The sequence below is a fragment of the Diceros bicornis genome, chromosome 21 (genome assembly GCF_020826845.1).
Source record: "Diceros bicornis minor isolate mBicDic1 chromosome 21, mDicBic1.mat.cur, whole genome shotgun sequence".
Classification (NCBI taxonomy): Eukaryota; Metazoa; Chordata; class Mammalia; order Perissodactyla; family Rhinocerotidae; genus Diceros; species Diceros bicornis.
Window position 1 is genome coordinate 5,316,091 of NC_080760.1, and position 24,892 is coordinate 5,340,982.

Below are 24,892 nucleotides of genomic sequence, written 5' to 3' on the forward strand. Positions count from 1 at the left end.
GCAATCTGTGTCAAAACTTTGTTAGGAATTATGTGATCCTTACTAGCTGGAAGTAAGGGAGATGGGGCATGAAGTTATTTCTAGGAGTTGGACACATACCAAGTTTAGCTCAGTTCTGGGCATCTTTGAAATACCTATACAAACTTGTTCCTACATAGTAACGTGCCTCTTTGAATGAGAATGTGCTTGCTTACAGCAACGTGCTATATGTTCTGAATGCCCCAATTGGCAATCTGTGTCAAAACTTTGTTAGGAATTATGTGATCCTTACTAGCTGGAAGTAAGGGAGATGGGGCATGAAGTTATTTCTAGGAGTTGGAGACATACCAAGTTTAGCTCAGTTCTGGGCATCTTTGAAATACCTATACAAACTTGTTCCTACATAGTAACTTGCATCTTTGAATGAGAATGTGCTTGCTTACAGCAACGTGCTATATGTTCTGAATGCCCGAATTGGGAATCTGTGTCAAAACTTTGTTAGGAATTATGTGATCCTTACTAGCTGGAAGTAAGGGAGATGGGGCATGAAGTTATTTCTAGGAGTTGGACACATACCAAGTTTAGCTCAGTTCTGGGCATCTTTGAAATACCTATACAAACTTGTTCCTACATAGTAACTTGCAACTTTGAATGAGAATGTGCTTGCTTACAGCAACGTGCTATATGTTCTGAATGCCCGAATTGGCAATCTGTGTCAAAACTTTGTTAGGAATTATGTGATCCTTACTAGCTGGAAGTAAGGGAGATGGGGCATGAAGTTCTTTCTAGGAGTTGGACACATACCAAGTTTAGCTCAGTTCTGGGCATCTTTGAAATACCTATACAAACTTGTTCCTACATAGTAACTTGCATCTTTGAATGAGAATCTGCTTGCTTACAGCAACGTGCTATATGTTCTGAATGCCCGAATTGGGAATCTGTGTCAAAACTTTGTTAGGAATTATGTGATCCTTACTAGCTGGAAGTAAGGGAGATGGGGCATGAAGTTATTTCTAGGAGTTGGACACATACCAAGTTTAGCTCAGTTCTGGGCATCTTTGAAATACCTATACAAACTTGTTCCTACATAGTAACTTGCATCTTTGAATGAGAATGTGCTTGCTTACAGCAACGTGCTATATGTTCTGAATGCCCGAATTGGGAATCTGTGTCAAAACTTTGTTAGGAATTATGTGATCCTTACTAGCTGGAAGTAAGGGAGATGGGGCATGAAGTTATTTCTAGGAGTTGGACACATACCAAGTTTAGCTCAGTTCTGGGCATCTTTGAAATACCTATACAAACTTGTTCCTACATAGTAACTTGCATCTTTGAATGAGAATGTGCTTGCTTGCAGCAATGTGCTATACGTTCTGAATGCCCGAATAGGGAATCTGTGTCAAAACTTTGTTAGGAATTATGTGATCCTTACTAGCTGGAAGTAAGGGAGATGGGGCATGAAGTTATTTCTAGGAGTTGGACACATACCAAGTTTAGCTCAGTTCTGGGCATCTTTGAAATACCTATACAAACTTGTTCCTACATAGTAACTTGCAACTTTGAATGAGAATGTGCTTGCTTGCAGCAACGTGCTATATGTTCTGAATGCCCGAATAGGGAATCTGTGTCAAAACTTTGTTAGGAATTATGTCATCCTTACTAGCTGGAAGTCAGGGAGATGGGGCCTGAAGTTATTTCTAGGAGTTGGACACATACCAAGTTTAGCTCAGTTCCGGGCATCTTTGAAATACCTATACAAACTTGTTCCTACATAGTAACTTGCATCTTTGAATGAGAATGTGCTTGCTTACAGCAACGTGCTATATGTTCTGAATGCCCGAATTGGGAATCTGTGTCAAAACTTTGTTAGGAATTATGTGATCCGTACTAGCTGGAAGTAAGGGAGATGGGGCATGAAGTTATTTCTAGGAGTTGGACACATAGCAAGTTTAGCTCAGTTCCGGGCATCTTTGAAATACCTATACAAACTTGTTCCTACATAGTAACTTGCAACTTTGAATGAGAATCTGCTTGCTTGCAGCAACGTGCTATATTTTCTGAATGCCCGAATAGGGAATCTGTGTCAAAACTTTGTTAGGAATTATGTGATCCGTACTAGCTGGAAGTAAGGGAGATGGGGCATGAAGTTATTTCTAGGAGTTGGACACATACCAAGTTTAGCTCAGTTCCGGGCATCTTTGAAATACCTATACAAACTTGTTCCTACATAGTAACTTGCAACTTTGAATGAGAATCTGCTTGCTTGCAGCAACGTGCTATATGTTCTGAATACCCGAATAGGGAATCTGTGTCAAAACTTTGTTAGGAATTATGTGATCCTTACTAGCTGGAAGTAAGGGAGATGGGGCATGAAGTTATTTCTTGGAGTTGGACACATACCAAGTTTAGCTCAGTTCTGGGCATCTTTGAAATACCTATACAAACTTGTTCCTACATAGTAACTTGCATCTTTGAATGAGAATCTGCTTGCTTGCAGCAACGTGCTATATGTTCTGAATACCCGAATAGGGAATCTGTGTCAAAACTTTGTTAGGAATTATGTGATCCTTACTAGCTGGAAGTAAGGGAGATGGGGCATGAAGTTATTTCTAGGAGTTGGAGACATACCAAGTTTAGCTCAGTTCTGGGCATCTTTGAAATACCTATACAAACTTGTTCCTACCTAGTAACTTGCAACTTTGAATGAGAATGTGCTTGCTTACAGCAACGTGCTATATGTTCTGAATGCCCGAATAGGGAATCTGTGTCAAAACTTTGTTAGGAATTATGTGATCCTTACTAGCTGGAAGTAAGGGAGATGGGGCATGAAGTTATTTCTAGGAGTTGGACACATACCAAGTTTAGCTCAGTTCTGGGCATCTTTGAAATACCTATACAAACTTGTTCCTACCTAGTAACTTGCATCTTTGAATGAGAATGTGCTTGCTTACAGCAACGTGCTATATGTTCTGAATGCCCGAATTGGCAATCTGTGTCAAAACTTTGTTAGGAATTATGTGATCCTTACTAGCTGGAAGTAAGGGAGATGGGGCATGAAGTTATTTCTAGGAGTTGGACACATACCAAGTTTAGCTCAGTTCTGGGCATCTTTGAAATACCTATACAAACTTGTTCCTACATAGTAACTTGCAACTTTGAATGAGAATGTGCTTGCTTGCAGCAACGTGCTATATGTTCTGAATGCCCGAATAGGGAATCTGTGTCAAAACTTTGTTAGGAATTATGTGATCCTTACTAGCTGGAAGTCAGGGAGATGGGGCCTGAAGTTATTTCTTGGAGTTGGACACATACCAAGTTTAGCTCAGTTCTGGGCATCTTTGAAATACCTATACAAACTTGTTCCTACATAGTAACTTGCATCTTTGAATGAGAATGTGCTTGCTTACAGCAACGTGCTATATGTTCTGAATGCCCGAATTGGGAATCTGTGTCAAAACTTTGTTAGGAATTATGTGATCCGTACTAGCTGGAAGTAAGGGAGATGGGGCATGAAGTTATTTCTAGGAGTTGGACACATAGCAAGTTTAGCTCAGTTCCGGGCATCTTTGAAATACCTATACAAACTTGTTCCTACATAGTAACTTGCAACTTTGAATGAGAATCTGCTTGCTTGCAGCAACGTGCTATATTTTCTGAATGCCCGAATAGGGAATCTGTGTCAAAACTTTGTTAGGAATTATGTGATCCGTACTAGCTGGAAGTAAGGGAGATGGGGCATGAAGTTATTTCTAGGAGTTGGACACATACCAAGTTTAGCTCAGTTCCGGGCATCTTTGAAATACCTATACAAACTTGTTCCTACATAGTAACTTGCAACTTTGAATGAGAATCTGCTTGCTTGCAGCAACGTGCTATATGTTCTGAATACCCGAATAGGGAATCTGTGTCAAAACTTTGTTAGGAATTATGTGATCCTTACTAGCTGGAAGTAAGGGAGATGGGGCATGAAGTTATTTCTTGGAGTTGGACACATACCAAGTTTAGCTCAGTTCTGGGCATCTTTGAAATACCTATACAAACTTGTTCCTACATAGTAACTTGCATCTTTGAATGAGAATCTGCTTGCTTGCAGCAACGTGCTATATGTTCTGAATACCCGAATAGGGAATCTGTGTCAAAACTTTGTTAGGAATTATGTGATCCTTACTAGCTGGAAGTAAGGGAGATGGGGCATGAAGTTATTTCTAGGAGTTGGAGACATACCAAGTTTAGCTCAGTTCTGGGCATCTTTGAAATACCTATACAAACTTGTTCCTACCTAGTAACTTGCAACTTTGAATGAGAATGTGCTTGCTTACAGCAACGTGCTATATGTTCTGAATGCCCGAATAGGGAATCTGTGTCAAAACTTTGTTAGGAATTATGTGATCCTTACTAGCTGGAAGTAAGGGAGATGGGGCATGAAGTTATTTCTAGGAGTTGGAGACATACCAAGTTTAGCTCAGTTCTGGGCATCTTTGAAATACCTATACAAACTTGTTCCTACATAGTAACTTGCAACTTTGAATGAGAATGTGCTTGCTTACAGCAACGTGCTATATGTTCTGAATGCCCGAATTGGCAATCTGTGTCAAAACTTTGTTAGGAATTATGTGATCCTTACTAGCTGGAAGTAAGGGAGATGGGGCATGAAGTTATTTCTAGGAGTTGGACACATACCAAGTTTAGCTCAGTTCTGGGCATCTTTGAAATACCTATACAAACTTGTTCCTACATAGTAACTTGCAACTTTGAATGAAAATGTGCTTGCTTACAGCAACGTGCTATATGTTCTGAATGCCCGAATTGGGAATCTGTGTCAAAACTTTGTTAGGAATTATGTGATCCTTACTAGCTGGAAGTAAGGGAGATGGGGCATGAAGTTATTTCTAGGAGTTGGACACATACCAAGTTTAGCTCAGTTCTGGGCATCTTTGAAATACCTATACAAACTTGTTCCTACATAGTAACTTGCATCGTTGAATGAGAATCTGCTTGCTTACAGCAACGTGCTATATGTTCTGAATGCCCGAATTGGGAATCTGTGTCAAAACTTTGTTAGGAATTATGTCATCCTTACTAGCTGGAAGTAAGGGAGATGGGGCATGAAGTTATTTCTAGGAGTTGGACACATACCAAGTTTAGCTCAGTTCTGGGCATCTTTGAAATACCTATACAAACTTGTTCCTACATAGTAACTTACAACTTTGAATGAAAATGTGCTTGCTTACAGCAACGTGCTATATGTTCTGAATGCCCGAATTGGGAATCTGTGTCAAAACTTTGTTAGGAATTATGTCATCCTTACTAGCTGGAAGTAAGGGAGATGGGGCATGAAGTTATTTCTAGGAGTTGGACACATACCAAGTTTAGCTCAGTTCTGGGCATCTTTGAAATACCTATACAAACTTGTTCCTACATAGTAACTTGCAACTTTGAATGAAAATGTGCTTGCTTACAGCAACGTGCTATATGTTCTGAATGCCCGAATTGGGAATCTGTGTCAAAACTTTGTTAGGAATTATGTGATCCTTACTAGCTGGAAGTAAGGGAGATGGGGCATGAAGTTATTTCTAGGAGTTGGACACATACCAAGTTTAGCTCAGTTCTGGGCATCTTTGAAATACCTATACAAACTTGTTCCTACATAGTAACTTGCATCTTTGAATGAGAATCTGCTTGCTGACAGCAACGTGCTATATGTTCTGAATGCCCGAATTGGGAATCTGTGTCAAAACTTTGTTAGGAATTATGTCATCCTTACAAGCTGGAAGTAAGGGAGATGGGGCATGAAGTTATTTCTAGGAGTTGGACACATACCAAGTTTAGCTCAGTTCTGGGCATCTTTGAAATACCTATACAAACTTGTTCCTACCTAGTAACTTGCATCTTTGAATGAGAATGTGCTTGCTGACAGCAACGTGCTATATGTTCTGAATGCCCGAATTGGGAATCTGTGTCAAAACTTTGTTAGGAATTATGTGATCCTTACTAGCTGGAAGTAAGGGAGATGGGGCATGAAGTTATTTCTAGGAGTTGGACACATACCAAGTTTAGCTCAGTTCTGGGCATCTTTGAAATACCTATACAAACTTGTTCCTACCTGGTAACTTGCATCTTTGAATGAGAATGTGCTTGCTTACAGCAACGTGCTATATGTTCTGAATGCCCGAATAGGGAATCTGTGTCAAAACTTTGTTAGGAATTATGTGATCCTTACTAGCTGGAAGTAAGGGAGATGGGGCATGAAGTTATTTCTAGGAGTTGGACACATACCAAGTTTAGCTCAGTTCTGGGCATCTTTGAAATACCTATACAAACTTGTTCCTACATAGTAACTTGCATCTTTGAATGAGAATGTGCTTGCTTACGGCAACGTGCTATGTGTTCTGAATGCCCGAATTGGGAATCTGTGTCAAAACTTTGTTAGGAATTATGTGATCCTTACTAGCTGGAAGTAAGGGAGATGGGGCATGAAGTTATTTCTAGGAGTTGGACACATACCAAGTTTAGCTCAGTTCTGGGCATCTTTGAAATACCTATACAAACTTGTTCCTACATAGTATCTTGCAACTTTGAATGAGAATGTGCTTGCTTAGAGCAACGTGCTACATGTTCTGAATGCCCGAATTGGGAATCTGTGTCAAAACTTTGTTAGGAATTATGTGATCCTTACTAGCTGGAAGTAAGGGAGATGGAGCATGAAGTTTTTTCTAGGAGTTGGACACATACCAAGTTTAGCTCAGTTCTGGGCATCTTTGAAATACCTATACAAACTTGTTCCTACATAGTAACTTGCATCTTTAATGAGAATGTGCTTGCTTACAGCAACGTGCTATATGTTCTGAATGCCCGAATTGGGAATCTGTGTCAAAACTTTGTTAGGAATTATGTGATCCTTACTAGCTGGAAGTAAGGGAGATGGGGCATGAAGTTATTTCTAGGAGTTGGACACATACCAAGTTTAGCTCAGTTCTGGGCATCTTTGAAATACCTATACAAACTTGTTCCTACATAGTAACTTGCATCTTTAATGAGAATCTGCTTGCTTACAGCAACGTGCTATATGTTCTGAATGCCCGAATTGGGAATCTGTGTCAAAACTTTGTTAGGAATTATGTGATCCTTACTAGCTGGAAGTAAGGGAGATGGGGCATGAAGTTATTTCTAGGAGTTGGACACATACCAAGTTTAGCTCAGTTCTGGGCATCTTTGAAATACCTATACAAACTTGTTCCTACATAGTAACTTGCAACTTTGAATGAGAATGTGCTTGCTTACAGCAACGTGCTATATGTTCTGAATGCCCGAATTGGGAATCTGTGTCAAAACTTTGTTAGGAATTATGTGATCCTTACTAGCTGGAAGTAAGGGAGATGGGGCATGAAGTTATTTCTAGGAGTTGGACACATACCAAGTTTAGCTCAGTTCTGGGCATCTTTGAAATACCTATACAAACTTGTTCCTACATAGTAACTTGCAACTTTGAATGAGAATGTGCTTGCTTACAGCAACGTGCTATATGTTCTGAATGCCCGAATTGGGAATCTGTGTCAAAACTTTGTTAGGAATTATGTGATCCTTACTAGCTGGAAGTAAGGGAGATGGGGCATGAAGTTATTTCTTGGAGTTGGACACATACCAAGTTTAGCTCAGTTCTGGGCATCTTTGAAATACCTATACAAACTTGTTCCTACATAGTAACTTGCATCTTTGAATGAGAATGTGCTTGCTTACAGCAACTTGCTATATGTTCTGAATGCCCGAATTGGGAATCTGTGTCAAAACTTTGTTAGGAATTATGTGATCCTTACTAGCTGGAAGTAAGGGAGATGGGGCATGAAGTTATTTCTAGGAGTTGGACACATAGCAAGTTTAGCTCAGTTCTGGGCATCTTTGAAATACCTATACAAACTTGTTCCTACATAGTAACTTGCAACTTTGAATGAGAATGTGCTTGCTTACAGCAACGTGCTATATGTTCTGAATGCCCGAATTGGGAATCTGTGTCAAAACTTTGTTAGGAATTATGTGATCCTTACTAGCTGGAAGTAAGGGAGATGGGGCATGAAGTTATTTCTAGGAGTTGGACACATACCAAGTTTAGCTCAGTTCTGGGCATCTTTGAAATACCTATACAAACTTGTTCCTACATAGTAACTTGCATCTTTGAATGAGAATGTGCTTGCTTACAGCAACTTGCTATATGTTCTGAATGCCCGAATTGGGAATCTGTGTCAAAACTTTGTTAGGAATTATGTGATCCTTACTAGCTGGAAGTAAGGGAGATGGGGCATGAAGTTATTTCTAGGAGTTGGACACATACCAAGTTTAGCTCAGTTCTGGGCATCTTTGAAATACCTATACAAACTTGTTCCTACATAGTAACTTGCAACTTTGAATGAGAATGTGCTTGCTTACAGCAACGTGCTATATGTTCTGAATGCCCGAATTGGGAATCTGTGTCAAAACTTTGTTAGGAATTATGTGATCCTTACTAGCTGGAAGTAAGGGAGATGGGGCATGAAGTTATTTCTAGGAGTTGGACACATACCAAGTTTAGCTCAGTTCTGGGCATCTTTGAAATACCTATACAAACTTGTTCCTACATAGTATCTTGCAACTTTGAATGAGAATGTGCTTGCTTAGAGCAACGTGCTACATGTTCTGAATGCCCGAATTGGGAATCTGTGTCAAAACTTTGTTAGGAATTATGTGATCCTTACTAGCTGGAAGTAAGGGAGATGGAGCATGAAGTTTTTTCTAGGAGTTGGACACATACCAAGTTTAGCTCAGTTCTGGGCATCTTTGAAATACCTATACAAACTTGTTCCTACATAGTAACTTGCATCTTTAATGAGAATGTGCTTGCTTACAGCAACGTGCTATATGTTCTGAATGCCCGAATTGGGAATCTGTGTCAAAACTTTGTTAGGAATTATGTGATCCTTACTAGCTGGAAGTAAGGGAGATGGGGCATGAAGTTATTTCTAGGAGTTGGACACATACCAAGTTTAGCTCAGTTCTGGGCATCTTTGAAATACCTATACAAACTTGTTCCTACATAGTAACTTGCATCTTTAATGAGAATCTGCTTGCTTACAGCAACGTGCTATATGTTCTGAATGCCCGAATTGGGAATCTGTGTCAAAACTTTGTTAGGAATTATGTGATCCTTACTAGCTGGAAGTAAGGGAGATGGGGCATGAAGTTATTTCTAGGAGTTGGACACATACCAAGTTTAGCTCAGTTCTGGGCATCTTTGAAATGCCTATACAAACTTGTTCCTACATAGTATCTTGCAACTTTGAATGAGAATGTGCTTGCTTACAGCAACGTGCTACATGTTCTGAATGCCCGAATTGGGAATCTGTGTCAAAACTTTGTTAGGAATTATGTGATCCTTACTAGCTGGAAGTAAGGGAGATGGGGCATGAAGTTATTTCTAGGAGTTGGACACATACCAAGTTTAGCTCAGTTCTGGGCATCTTTGAAATACCTATACAAACTTGTTCCTACCTAGTAACTTGCATCTTTGAATGAGAATGTGCTTGCTTACAGCAACGTGCTATATGTTCTGAATGCCCGAATTGGCAATCTGTGTCAAAACTTTGTTAGGAATTATGTGATCCTTACTAGCTGGAAGTAAGGGAGATGGGGCATGAAGTTATTTCTAGGAGTTGGACACATACCAAGTTTAGCTCAGTTCTGGGCATCTTTGAAATACCTATACAAACTTGTTCCTACATAGTAACTTGCAACTTTGAATGAGAATGTGCTTGCTTACAGCAACGTGCTATATGTTCTGAATGCCCGAATTGGGAATCTGTGTCAAAACTTTGTTAGGAATTATGTGATCCTTACTAGCTGGAAGTAAGGGAGATGGGGCATGAAGTTATTTCTAGGAGTTGGACACATACCAAGTTTAGCTCAGTTCTGGGCATCTTTGAAATACCTATACAAACTTGTTCCTACATAGTAACTTGCATCTTTGAATGAGAATGTGCTTGCTTACAGCAACGTGCTATATGTTCTGAATGCCCGAATTGGGAATCTGTGTCAAAACTTTGTTAGGAATTATGTGATCCTTACTAGCTGGAAGTAAGGGAGATGGGGCATGAAGTTATTTCTAGGAGTTGGACACATACCAAGTTTAGCTCAGTTCTGGGCATCTTTGAAATACCTATACAAACTTGTTCCTACATAGTAACTTGCATCTTTAATGAGAATCTGCTTGCTTACAGCAACGTGCTATATGTTCTGAATGCCCGAATTGGGAATCTGTGTCAAAACTTTGTTAGGAATTATGTGATCCTTACTAGCTGGAAGTAAGGGAGATGGGGCATGAAGTTATTTCTAGGAGTTGGACACATACCAAGTTTAGCTCAGTTCTGGGCATCTTTGAAATACCTATACAAACTTGTTCCTACATAGTAACTTGCAACTTTGAATGAGAATGTGCTTGCTTACAGCAACGTGCTATATGTTCTGAATGCCCGAATTGGGAATCTGTGTCAAAACTTTGTTAGGAATTATGTGATCCTTACTAGCTGGAAGTAAGGGAGATGGGGCATGAAGTTATTTCTAGGAGTTGGACACATACCAAGTTTAGCTCAGTTCTGGGCATCTTTGAAATACCTATACAAACTTGTTCCTACATAGTAACTTGCAACTTTGAATGAGAATGTGCTTGCTTACAGCAACATGCTATATGTTCTGAATGCCCGAATTGGGAATCTGTGTCAAAACTTTGTTAGGAATTATGTGATCCTTACTAGCTGGAAGTAAGGGAGATGGGGCATGAAGTTATTTCTAGGAGTTGGACACATACCAAGTTTAGCTCAGTTCTGGGCATCTTTGAAATACCTATACAAACTTGTTCCTACATAGTAACTTGCATCTTTGAATGAGAATGTGCTTGCTTACAGCAACTTGCTATATGTTCTGAATGCCCGAATTGGGAATCTGTGTCAAAACTTTGTTAGGAATTATGTGATCCTTACTAGCTGGAAGTAAGGGAGATGGGGCATGAAGTTATTTCTAGGAGTTGGACACATAGCAAGTTTAGCTCAGTTCTGGGCATCTTTGAAATACCTTTACAAACTTGTTCCTACATAGTAACTTGCAACTTTGAATGAGAATGTGCTTGCTTACAGCAACGTGCTATATGTTCTGAATGCCCGAATTGGGAATCTGTGTCAAAACTTTGTTAGGAATTATGTGATCCTTACTAGCTGGAAGTAAGGGAGATGGGGCATGAAGTTATTTCTAGGAGTTGGACACATACCAAGTTTAGCTCAGTTCTGGGCATCTTTGAAATACCTATACAAACTTGTTCCTACATAGTAACTTGCATCTTTGAATGAGAATGTGCTGGCTTACAGCAACTTGCTATATGTTCTGAATGCCCGAATTGGGAATCTGTGTCAAAACTTTGTTAGGAATTATGTGATCCTTACTAGCTGGAAGTAAGGGAGATGGGGCATGAAGTTATTTCTAGGAGTTGGACACATACCAAGTTTAGCTCAGTTCTGGGCATCTTTGAAATACCTATACAAACTTGTTCCTACATAGTAACTTGCAACTTTGAATGAGAATGTGCTTGCTTACAGCAACGTGCTATATGTTCTGAATGCCCGAATTGGGAATCTGTGTCAAAACTTTGTTAGGAATTATGTGATCCTTACTAGCTGGAAGTAAGGGAGATGGGGCATGAAGTTATTTCTAGGAGTTGGACACATACCAAGTTTAGCTGAGTTCTGGGCATCTTTGAAATACCTATACAAACTTGTTCCTACATAGTATCTTGCAACTTTGAATGAGAATGTGCTTGCTTAGAGCAACGTGCTACATGTTCTGAATGCCCGAATTGGGAATCTGTGTCAAAACTTTGTTAGGAATTATGTGATCCTTACTAGCTGGAAGTAAGGGAGATGGAGCATGAAGTTTTTTCTAGGAGTTGGACACATACCAAGTTTAGCTCAGTTCTGGGCATCTTTGAAATACCTATACAAACTTGTTCCTACATAGTAACTTGCATCTTTAATGAGAATGTGCTTGCTTACAGCAACGTGCTATATGTTCTGAATGCCCGAATTGGGAATCTGTGTCAAAACTTTGTTAGGAATTATGTGATCCTTACTAGCTGGAAGTAAGGGAGATGGGGCATGAAGTTATTTCTAGGAGTTGGACACATACCAAGTTTAGCTCAGTTCTGGGCATCTTTGAAATACCTATACAAACTTGTTCCTACATAGTAACTTGCATCTTTGAATGAGAATGTGCTTGCTTACAGCAACTTGCTATATGTTCTGAATGCCCGAATTGGGAATCTGTGTCAAAACTTTGTTAGGAATTATGTGATCCTTACTAGCTGGAAGTAAGGGAGATGGGGCATGAAGTTATTTCTAGGAGTTGGACACATAGCAAGTTTAGCTCAGTTCTGGGCATCTTTGAAATACCTATACAAACTTGTTCCTACATAGTAACTTGCATCTTTGAATGAGAATGTGCTTGCTTACAGCAACGTGCTATATGTTCTGAATGCCCGAATTGGGAATCTGTGTCAAAACTTTGTTAGGAATTATGTGATCCTTACTAGCTGGAAGTAAGGGAGATGGGGCATGAAGTTATTTCTAGGAGTTGGACACATACCAAGTTTAGCTCAGTTCTGGGCATCTTTGAAATACCTATACAAACTTGTTCCTACCTAGTAACTTGCATCTTTGAATGAGAATGTGCTTGCTTACAGCAACGTGCTATATGTTCTGAATGCCCGAATTGGGAATCTGTGTCAAAACTTTGTTAGGAATTATGTGATCCTTACTAGCTGGAAGTAAGGGAGATGGGGCATGAAGTTATTTCTAGGAGTTGGACACATACCAAGTTTAGCTCAGTTCTGGGCATCTTTGAAATGCCTATACAAACTTGTTCCTACATAGTATCTTGCAACTTTGAATGAGAATGTGCTTGCTTACAGCAACGTGCTACATGTTCTGAATGCCCGAATTGGGAATCTGTGTCAAAACTTTGTTAGGAATTATGTGATCCTTACTAGCTGGAAGTAAGGGAGATGGGGCATGAAGTTATTTCTAGGAGTTGGACACATACCAAGTTTAGCTCAGTTCTGGGCATCTTTGAAATACCTATACAAACTTGTTCCTACCTAGTAACTTGCATCTTTGAATGAGAATGTGCTTGCTTACAGCAACGTGCTATATGTTCTGAATGCCCGAATTGGCAATCTGTGTCAAAACTTTGTTAGGAATTATGTGATCCTTACTAGCTGGAAGTAAGGGAGATGGGGCATGAAGTTATTTCTAGGAGTTGGACACATACCAAGTTTAGCTCAGTTCTGGGCATCTTTGAAATACCTATACAAACTTGTTCCTACATAGTAACTTGCAACTTTGAATGAGAATGTGCTTGCTTACAGCAACGTGCTATATGTTCTGAATGCCCGAATTGGGAATCTGTGTCAAAACTTTGTTAGGAATTATGTGATCCTTACTAGCTGGAAGTAAGGGAGATGGGGCATGAAGTTATTTCTAGGAGTTGGACACATACCAAGTTTAGCTCAGTTCCTGGCATCTTTGAAATACCTATACAAACTTGTTCCTACATAGTAACTTGCATCTTTGAATGAGAATGTGCTTGCTTACAGCAACTTGCTATATGTTCTGAATGCCCGAATTGGGAATCTGTGTCAAAACTTTGTTAGGAATTATGTGATCCTTACTAGCTGGAAGTAAGGGAGATGGGGCATGAAGTTATTTCTAGGAGTTGGACACATAGCAAGTTTAGCTCAGTTCTGGGCATCTTTGAAATACCTATACAAACTTGTTCCTACATAGTAACTTGCATCTTTGAATGAGAATGTGCTTGCTTACAGCAACGTGCTATATGTTCTGAATGCCCGAATTGGGAATCTGTGTCAAAACTTTGTTAGGAATTATGTGATCCTTACTAGCTGGAAGTAAGGGAGATGGGGCATGAAGTTATTTCTAGGAGTTGGACACATACCAAGTTTAGCTCAGTTCTGGGCATCTTTGAAATACCTATACAAACTTGTTCCTACCTAGTAACTTGCATCTTTGAATGAGAATGTGCTTGCTTACAGCAACGTGCTATATGTTCTGAATGCCCGAATTGGGATTCTGTGTCAAAACTTTGTTAGGAATTATGTGATCCTTACTAGCTGGAAGTAAGGGAGATGGGGCATGAAGATATTTCTAGGAGTTGGACACATACCAACTTTAGCTCAGTTCTGGGCATCTTTGAAATACCTATACAAACTTGTTCCTACATAGTAACTTGCATCTTTAATGAGAATGTGCTTGCTTACAGCAACGTGCTATATGTTCTGAATGCCCGAATTGGGAATCTGTGTCAAAACTTTGTTAGGAATTATGTGATCCTTACTAGCTGGAAGTAAGGGAGATGGGGCATGAAGTTATTTCTAGGAGTTGGACACATACCAAGTTTAGCTCAGTTCTGGGCATCTTTGAAATGCCTATACAAACTTGTTCCTACATAGTATCTTGCAACTTTGAATGAGAATGTGCTTGCTTACAGCAACGTGCTACATGTTCTGAATGCCCGAATTGGGAATCTGTGTCAAAACTTTGTTAGGAATTATGTGATCCTTACTAGCTGGAAGTAAGGGAGATGGGGCATGAAGGTATTTCTAGGAGTTGGACACATACCAAGTTTAGCTCAGTTCTGGGCATCTTTGAAATACCTATACAAACTTGTTCCTACATAGTAACTTGCATCTTTGAATGAGAATGTGCTTGCTTACAGCAACGTGCTATATGTTCTGAATGCCCGAATTGGGAATCTGTGTCAAAACTTTGTTAGGAATTATGTGATCCTTACTAGCTGGAAGTAAGGGAGATGGGGCATGAAGTTATTTCTAGGAGTTGGACACATACCAAGTTTAGCTCAGTTCTGGGCATCTTTGAAATACCTATACAAACTTGTTCCCACATAGTAACTTGCAACTTTGAATGAGAATCTGCTTGCTTACAGTAACGTGCTATATGTTCTGAATGCCCGAATTGGGAATCTGTGTCAAAACTTTGTTAGGAATTATGTGATCCTTACTAGCTGGAAGTAAGGGAGATGGGGCATGAAGTTATTTCTAGGAGTTGGACACATACCAACTTTATCTCAGTTCTGGGCATCTTTGAAATACCTATACAAACTTGTTCCTACATAGTAACTTGCAACTTTGAATGAAAATGTGCTTGCTTACAGCAACGTGCTATATGTTCTGAATGCCCGAATTGGGAATCTGTGTCAAAACTTTGTTAGGAATTATGTGATCCTTACTAGCTGGAAGTAAGGGAGATGGGGCATGAAGTTATTTCTAGGAGTTGGACACATACCAAGTTTAGCTCAGTTCTGGGCATCTTTGAAATACCTATACAAACTTGTTCCTACATAGCAACTTGCAACTTTGAATGAGAATGTGCTTGCTTGCAGCAACGTGCTATATGTTCTGAATGCCCGAATAGGGAATCTGTGTCAAAACTTTGTTAGGAATTATGTGATCCTTACTAGCTGGAAGTAAGGGAGATGGGGCATGAAGTTATTTCTAGGAGTTGGACACATACCAAGTTTAGCTCAGTTCTGGGCATCTTTGAAATACCTATACAAACTTGTTCCTACATAGTAACTTGCATCTTTGAATGAGAATGTGCTTGCTTACAGCAACGTGCTATATGTTCTGAATGCCCAAATTGGGAATCTGTGTCAAAACTTTGTTAGGAATTATGTGATCCTTACTAGCTGGAAGTAAGGGAGATGGGGCATGAAGTTATTTCTAGGAGTTGGACACATACCAAGTTTAGCTCAGTTCTGGGCATCTTTGAAATACCTATACAAACTTGTTCCTACCTAGTAACTTGCATCTTTGAATGAGAATGTGCTTGCTTGCAGCAACGTGCTATATGTTCTGAATGCCCGAATTGGGAATCTGTGTCAAAACTTTGTTAGGAATTATGTGATCCTTACTAGCTGGAAGTAAGGGAGATGGGGCATGAAGTTATTTCTAGGAGTTGGACACATACCAAGTTTAGCTCAGTTCTGGGCATCTTTGAAATACCTATACAAACTTGTTCCTACCTAGTAACTTGCATCTTTGAATGAGAATCTGCTTGCTTATAGCAACGTGCTATATGTTCTGAATGCCCGAATAGGGAATCTGTGTCAAAACTTTGTTAGGAATTATGTGATCCTTACTAGCTGGAAGTAAGGGAGATGGGGCATGAAGTTATTTCTAGGAGTTGGACACATACCAAGTTTAGCTCAGTTCTGGGCATCTTTGAAATACCTATACAAACTTGTTCCTACATAGTAACTTGCATCTTTGAATGAGAATGTGCTTGCTTGCAGCAACGTGCTATATGTTCTGAATGCCCGAATTGGGAATCTGTGTCAAAACTTTGTTAGGAATTATGTGATCCTTACTAGCTGGAAGTAAGGGAGATGGGGCATGAAGTTATTTCTAGGAGTTGGACACATACCAAGTTTAGCTCAGTTCTGGGCATCTTTGAAATACCTATACAAACTTGTTCCTACATAGTAACTTGCAACTTTGAATGAGAATGTGCTTGCTTACAGCAACGTGCTATATGTTCTGAATGCCCGAATTGGGAATCTGTGTCAAAACTTTGTTAGGAATTATGTGATCCTTACTAGCTGGAAGTAAGGGAGATGGGGCATGAAGTTATTTCTAGGAGTTGGACACATACCAAGTTTAGCTCAGTTCTGGGCATCTTTGAAATACCTATACAAACTTGTTCCTACATAGTAACTTGCAACTTTGAATGAGAATGTGCTTGCTTGCAGCAACGTGCTATATGTTCTGAATGCCCGAATAGGGAATCTGTGTCAAAACTTTGTTAGGAATTATGTGATCCTTACTAGCTGGAAGTAAGGGAGATGGGGCATGAAGTTATTTCTAGGAGTTGGACACATACCAAGTTTAGCTCAGTTCTGGGCATCTTTGAAATACCTATACAAACTTGTTCCTACATAGTAACTAGCAACTTTGAATGAGAATGTGCTTGCTTGCAGCAACGTGCTATATGTTCTGAATGCCCGAATAGGGAATCTGTGTCAAAACTTTGTTAGGAATTATGTGATCCTTACTAGCTGGAAGTAAGGGAGATGGGGCATGAAGTTATTTCTAGGAGTTGGACACATACCAAGTTTAGCTCAGTTCTGGGCATCTTTGAAATACCTATACAAACTTGTTCCTACATAGTAACTTGCATCTTTGAATGAGAATGTGCTTGCTTGCAGCAACGTGCTATATGTTCTGAATGCCCGAATTGGGAATCTGTGTCAAAACTTTGTTAGGAATTATGTGATCCTTACTAGCTGGAAGTAAGGGAGATGGGGCATGAAGTTATTTCTAGGAGTTGGACACATACCAAGTTTAGCTCAGTTCTGGGCATCTTTGAAATACCTATACAAACTTGTTCCTACCTAGTAACTTGCATCTTTGAATGAGAATGTGCTTGCTTGCAGCAACGTGCTATATGTTCTGAATGCCCGAATTGGGAATCTGTGTCAAAACTTTGTTAGGAATTATGTGATCCTTACTAGCTGGAAGTAAGGGAGATGGGGCATGAAGTTATTTCTAGGAGTTGGACACATACCAAGTTTAGCTCAGTTCTGGGCATCTTTGAAATACCTATACAAACTTGTTCCTACATAGTAACTTGCATCTTTGAATGAGAATCTGCTTGCTTACAGCAACGTGCTATATGTTCTGAATGCCCGAATAGGGAATCTGTGTCAAAACTTTGTTAGGAATTATGTCATCCTTACTAGCTGGAAGTAAGGGAGATGGGGCATGAAGTTATTTCTAGGAGTTGGACACATACCAAGTTTAGCTCAGTTCTGGGCATCTTTGAAATACCTATACAAACATGTTCCTACCTAGTAACTTGCATCTTTGAATGAGAATCTGCTTGCTTACAGCAACGTGCTATATGTTCTGAATGCCCGAATAGGGAATCTGTGTCAAATCTTTGTTAGGAATTATGTGATCCTTACTAGCTGGAAGTAAGGGAGATGGGGCATGAAGTTATTTCTAGGAGTTGGACACATACCAAGTTTAGCTCAGTTCTGGGCATCTTTGAAATACCTATACAAACTTGTTCCTACCTAGTAACTTGCAACTTTGAATGAAAATGTGCTTGCTTGCAGCAACGTGCTATATGATCTGAATGCCCGAATAGGGAATCTGTGTCAAAACTTTGTTAGGAATTATGTGATCCTTACTAGCTGGAAGTAAGGGAGATGGAGCATGAAGTTATTTCTAGGAGTTGGACACATACCAAGTTTAGCTCAGTTCTGGGCATCTTTGAAATACCTATACAAACTTGTTCCTACCTAGTAACTTGCAACTTTGAATGAGAATGTGCTTGCTTGCAGCAACGTGCTATATGTTCTGAATGCCCGATTTGGGAATCTGTGTCAAAACTTTGTTAGGAATTATGTGATCCTTACTAGCTGGAAGTAAGGGAGATGGGGCATGAAGTTATTTCTAGGAGTTGGACACATATCAAGTTTAGCTCAGTTCTGGGCATCTTTGAAATACCTATACAAACTTGTTCCTACATAGTAACTTGCATCTTTGAATGAGAATGTGCTTGCTTACAGCAACGTGCTATATGTTCTGAATGCCCGAATTGGCAATCTGTGTCAAAACTTTGTTAGGAATTATGTGATCCTTACTAGCTGGAAGTAAGGGAGATGGGGCATGAAGTTATTTCTAGGAGTTGGACACATACCAAGTTTAGCTCAGTTCTGGGCATCTTTGAAATACCTATACAAACTTGTTCCTACATAGTAACTTGCAAGTTTGAACGAGAATGTGCTTGCTTGCAGCAACGTGCTATATGTTCTGAATGCCCGAATAGGGAATCTGTGTCAAAACTTTGTTAGGAATTATGTGATCCTTACTAGCTGGAAGTAAGGGAGATGGAGCATGAAGTTATTTCTTGGAGTTGGACACATACCAAGTTTAGCTCAGTTCTGGGCATCTTTGAAATACCTATACAAACTTATTCCTACCTAGTAACTTGCATCTTTGAATGAGAATGTGCTTGCTTGCAGCAACGTGCTATATGTTCTGAATGCCCGAATAGGGAATCTGTGTCAAAACTTTGTTAGGAATTATGTGATCCTTACTAGCTGGAAGTAAGGGAGATGGGGCATGAAGTTATTTCTAGGAGTTGGACACATACCAAGTTTAGCTCAGTTCTGGGCATCTTTGAAATACCTATACAAACTTGTTCCTACATAGTAACTTGCATCTTTGAATGAGAATGTGCTTGCTTACAGCAACGTGCTATATGTTCTGAATGCCCGAATTGGGAATCTGTGTCAAAACTTTGTTAGGAATTATGTGATCCTTACTAGCTGGAAGTAAGGGAGATGGGGCATGAAGTTATTTCTAGGAGTTGGACACATAGCAAGTTTAGCTCAGTTCTGGGCATCTTTGAAATACCTATACAAACTTGTTCCTACATAGTAACTTGCAACTTTGAATGAGAATGTGCTTGCTTACAGCAACGTGCTATATGTTCTGAATGCCCGAATTGGGAATCTGTGTCAAAACTTTGTTAGGAATTATGTGATCCTTACTAGCTGGAAGTAAGGGAGATGGGGCATGAAGTTATTTCTAGGAGTTGGACACATACCAAGTTTAGCTCAGTTCTGGGCATCTTTGAAATACCTATACAAACTTGTTCCTACATAGTAACTTGCAACTTTGAATGAGAATGTGCTTGCTTGCAGCAACGTGCTATATGTTCTGAATGCCCGAATAGGGAATCTGTGTCAAAACTTTGTTAGGAATTATGTGATCCTTACTAGCTGGAAGTAAGGGAGATGGGGCATGAAGTTATTTCTAGGAGTTGGACACATACCAAGTTTAGCTCAGTTCTGGGCATCTTTGAAATACCTATACAAACTTGTTCCTACATAGTAACTAGCAACTTTGAATGAGAATGTGCTTGCTTGCAGCAACGTGCTATATGTTCTGAATGCCCGAATAGGGAATCTGTGTCAAAACTTTGTTAGGAATTATGTGATCCGTACTAGCTGGAAGTAAGGGAGATGGGGCATGAAGTTATTTCTAGGAGTTGGACACATACCAAGTTTAGCTCAGTTCTGGGCATCTTTGAAATACCTATACAAACTTGTTCCTACATAGTAACTTGCATCTTTGAATGAGAATGTGCTTGCTTGCAGCAACGTGCTATATGTTCTGAATGCCCGAATTGGGAATCTGTGTCAAAACTTTGTTAGGAATTATGTGATCCTTACTAGCTGGAAGTAAGGGAGATGGGGCATGAAGTTATTTCTAGGAGTTGGACACATACCAAGTTTAGCTCAGTTCTGGGCATCTTTGAAATACCTATACAAACTTGTTCCTACCTAGTAACTTGCATCTTTGAATGAGAATGTGCTTGCTTGCAGCAAAATGCTATATGTTCTGAATTCCCGAATTGGGAATCTGTGTCAAAACTTTGTTAGGAATTATGTGATCCTTACTAGCTGGAAGTAAGGGAGATGGGGCATGAAGTTATTTCTAGGAGTTGGACACATACCAAGTTTAGCTCAGTTCTGGGCATCTTTGAAATACCTATACAAACATGTTCCTACCTAGTAACTTGCATCTTTGAATGAGAATCTGCTTGCTTACAGCAACGTGCTATATGTTCTGAATGCCCGAATAGGGAATCTGTGTCAAAACTTTGTTAGGAATTATGTGATCCTTACTAGCTGGAAGTAAGGGAGATGGGGCATGAAGTTATTTCTAGGAGTTGGACACATACCAAGTTTAGCTCAGTTCTGGGCATCTTTGAAATACCTATACAAACTTGTTCCTACCTAGTAACTTGCAACTTTGAATGAAAATGTGCTTGCTTGCAGCAACGTGCTATATGATCTGAATGCCCGAATAGGGAATCTGTGTCAAAACTTTGTTAGGAATTATGTGATCCTTACTAGCTGGAAGTAAGGGAGATGGAGCATGAAGTTATTTCTAGGAGTTGGACACATACCAAGTTTAGCTCAGTTCTGGGCATCTTTGAAATACCTATACAAACTTGTTCCTACCTAGTAACTTGCAACTTTGAATGAGAATGTGCTTGCTTGCAGCAACGTGCTATATGTTCTGAATGCCCGAATAGGGAATCTGTGTCAAAACTTTGTTAGGAATTATGTGATCCTTACTAGCTGGAAGTAAGGGAGATGTGGCATGAAGTTATTTCTATGAGTTGGACACATACCAAGTTTAGCTCAGTTCTGGGCATCTTTGAAATACCTATACAAACTTGTTCCTACCTAGTAACTTGCAACTTTGAATGAAAATGTGCTTGCTTGCAGCAACGTGTTATATGATCTGAATGCCCGAATAGGGAATCTGTGTCAAAACTTTGTTAGGAATTATGTGATCCTTACTAGCTGGAAGTAAGGGAGATGGAGCATGAAGTTATTTCTAGGAGTTGGACACATACCAAGTTTAGCTCAGTTCTGGGCATCTTTGAAATACCTATACAAACTTGTTCCTACCTAGTAACTTGCAACTTTGAATGAGAATGTGCTTGCTTGCAGCAACGTGCTATATGTTCTGAATGCCCGAATAGGGAATCTGTGTCAAAACTTTGTTAGGAATTATGTGATCCTTACTAGCTGGAAGTAAGGGAGATGGGGCATGAAGTTATTTCTAGGAGTTGGACACATACCAAGTTTAGCTCAGTTCTGGGCATCTTTGAAATACCTATACAAACTTGTTCCTACATAGTAACTTGCATCTTTGAATGAGAATGTGCTTGCTTACAGCAACGTGCTATATGTTCTGAATGCCCGAATTGGCAATCTGTGTCAAAACTTTGTTAGGAATTATGTGATCCTTACTAGCTGGAAGTAAGGGAGATGGGGCATGAAGTTATTTCTAGGAGTTGGACACATACCAAGTTTAGCTCAGTTCTGGGCATCTTTGAAATACCTATACAAACTTGTTCCTACATAGTAACTTGCAACTTTGAACGAGAATGTGCTTGCTTGCAGCAACGTGCTATATGTTCTGAATGCCCGAATAGGGAATCTGTGTCAAAACTTTGTTAGGAATTATGTGATCCTTACTAGCTGGAAGTAAGGGAGATGGAGCATGAAGTTATTTCTTGGCGTTGGACACATACCAAGTTTAGCTCAGTTCTGGGCATCTTTGAAATACCTATACAAACTTATTCCTACCTAGTAACTTGCATCTTTGAATGAGAATGTGCTTGCTTGCAGCAACGTGCTATATGTTCTGAATGCCCGAATAGGGAATCTGTGTCAAAACTTTGTTAGGAATTATGTGATCCTTACTAGCTGGAAGTAAGGGAGATGGGGCATGAAGTTATTTCTAGGAGTTGGACACATACCAAGTTTAGCTCAGTTCTGGGCATCTTTGAAATACCTATACAAACTTGTTCCTACATAGTAACTTGCATCTTTGAATGAGAATGTGCTTGCTTACAGCAACGTGCTATATGTTCTGAATGCCCGAATTGGGAATCTGTGTCAAAACTTTGTTAGGAATTATGTGATCCTTACTAGCTGGAAGTAAGGGAGATGGGGCATGAAGTTATTTCTAGGAGTTGGACACATACCAAGTTTAGCTCAGTTCTGGGCATCTTTGAAATACCTATACAAACTTGTTCCTACATAGTAACTTGCAACTTTGAATGAGAATGTGCTTGCTTACAGCAACGTGCTATATGTTCTGAATGCCCGAATTGGGAATCTGTGTCAAAACTTTGTTAGGAATTATGTGATCCTTACTAGCTGGAAGTAAGGGAGATGGGGCATGAAGTTATTTCTAGGAGTTGGACACATACCAAGTTTAGCTCAGTTCTGGGCATCTTTGAAATACCTATACAAACTTGTTCCTACATAGTAACTTGCAACTTTGAATGAGAATGTGCTTGCTTGCAGCAACGTGCTATATGTTCTGAATGCCCGAATAGGGAATCTGTGTCAAAACTTTGTTAGGAATTATGTGATCCTTACTAGCTGGAAGTAAGGGAGATGGGGCATGAAGTTATTTCTAGGAGTTGGACACATACCAAGTTTAGCTCAGTTCTGGGCATCTTTGAAATACCTATACAAACTTGTTCCTACATAGTAACTAGCAACTTTGAATGAGAATGTGCTTGCTTGCAGCAACGTGCTATATGTTCTGAATGCCCGAATAGGGAATCTGTGTCAAAACTTTGTTAGGAATTATGTGATCCGTACTAGCTGGAAGTAAGGGAGATGGGGCATGAAGTTATTTCTAGGAGTTGGACACATACCAAGTTTAGCTCAGTTCTGGGCATCTTTGAAATACCTATACAAACTTGTTCCTACATAGTAACTTGCATCTTTGAATGAGAATGTGCTTGCTTGCAGCAACGTGCTATATGTTCTGAATGCCCGAATTGGGAATCTGTGTCAAAACTTTGTTAGGAATTATGTGATCCTTACTAGCTGGAAGTAAGGGAGATGGGGCATGAAGTTATTTCTAGGAGTTGGACACATACCAAGTTTAGCTCAGTTCTGGGCATCTTTGAAATACCTATACAAACATGTTCCTACCTAGTAACTTGCATCTTTGAATGAGAATCTGCTTGCTTACAGCAACGTGCTATATGTTCTGAATGCCCGAATAGGGAATCTGTGTCAAAACTTTGTTAGGAATTATGTGATCCTTACTAGCTGGAAGTAAGGGAGATGGGGCATGAAGTTATTTCTAGGAGTTGGACACATACCAAGTTTAGCTCAGTTCTGGGCATCTTTGAAATACCTATACAAACTTGTTCCTACCTAGTAACTTGCATCTTTGAATGAGAATGTGCTTGCTTGCAGCAACGTGCTATATGTTCTGAATGCCCGAATAGGGAATCTGTGTCAAAACTTTGTTAGGAATTATGTGATCCTTACTAGCTGGAAGTAAGGGAGATGGGGCATGAAGTTATTTCTAGGAGTTGGACACATACCAAGTTTAGCTCAGTTCTGGGCATCTTTGAAATACCTATACAAACTTGTTCCTACCTAGTAACTTGCATCTTTGAATGAGAATGTGCTTGCTTGCAGCAACGTGCTATATGTTCTGAATGCCCGAATAGGGAATCTGTGTCAAAACTTTGTTAGGAATTATGTGATCCTTACTAGCTGGAAGTAAGGGAGATGGGGCATGAAGTTATTTCTAGGAGTTGGACACATACCAAGTTTAGCTCAGTTCTGGGCATCTTTGAAATACCTATACAAACTTGTTCCTACATAGTAACTTGCATCTTTGAATGAGAATGTGCTTGCTTGCAGCAACGTGCTATATGTTCTGAATGCCCGAATTGGGAATCTGTGTCAAAACTTTGTTAGGAATTATGTGATCCTTACTAGCTGGAAGTAAGGGAGATGGGGCATGAAGTTATTTCTAGGAGTTGGACACATACCAAGTTTAGCTCAGTTCTGGGCATCTTTGAAATACCTATACAAACTTGTTCCTACATAGTAACTTGCAACTTTGAATGAGAATGTGCTTGCTTACAGCAACGTGCTATATGTTCTGAATGCCCGAATTGGGAATCTGTGTCAAAACTTTGTTAGGAATTATGTGATCCTTACTAGCTGGAAGTAAGGGAGATGGGGCATGAAGTTATTTCTAGGAGTTGGACACATACCAAGTTTAGCTCAGTTCTGGGCATCTTTGAAATACCTATACAAACTTGTTCCTACATAGTAACTTGCAACTTTGAATGAGAATGTGCTTGCTTGCAGCAACGTGCTATATGTTCTGAATGCCCGAATTGGGAATCTGTGTCAAAACTTTGTTAGGAATTATGTGATCCTTACTAGC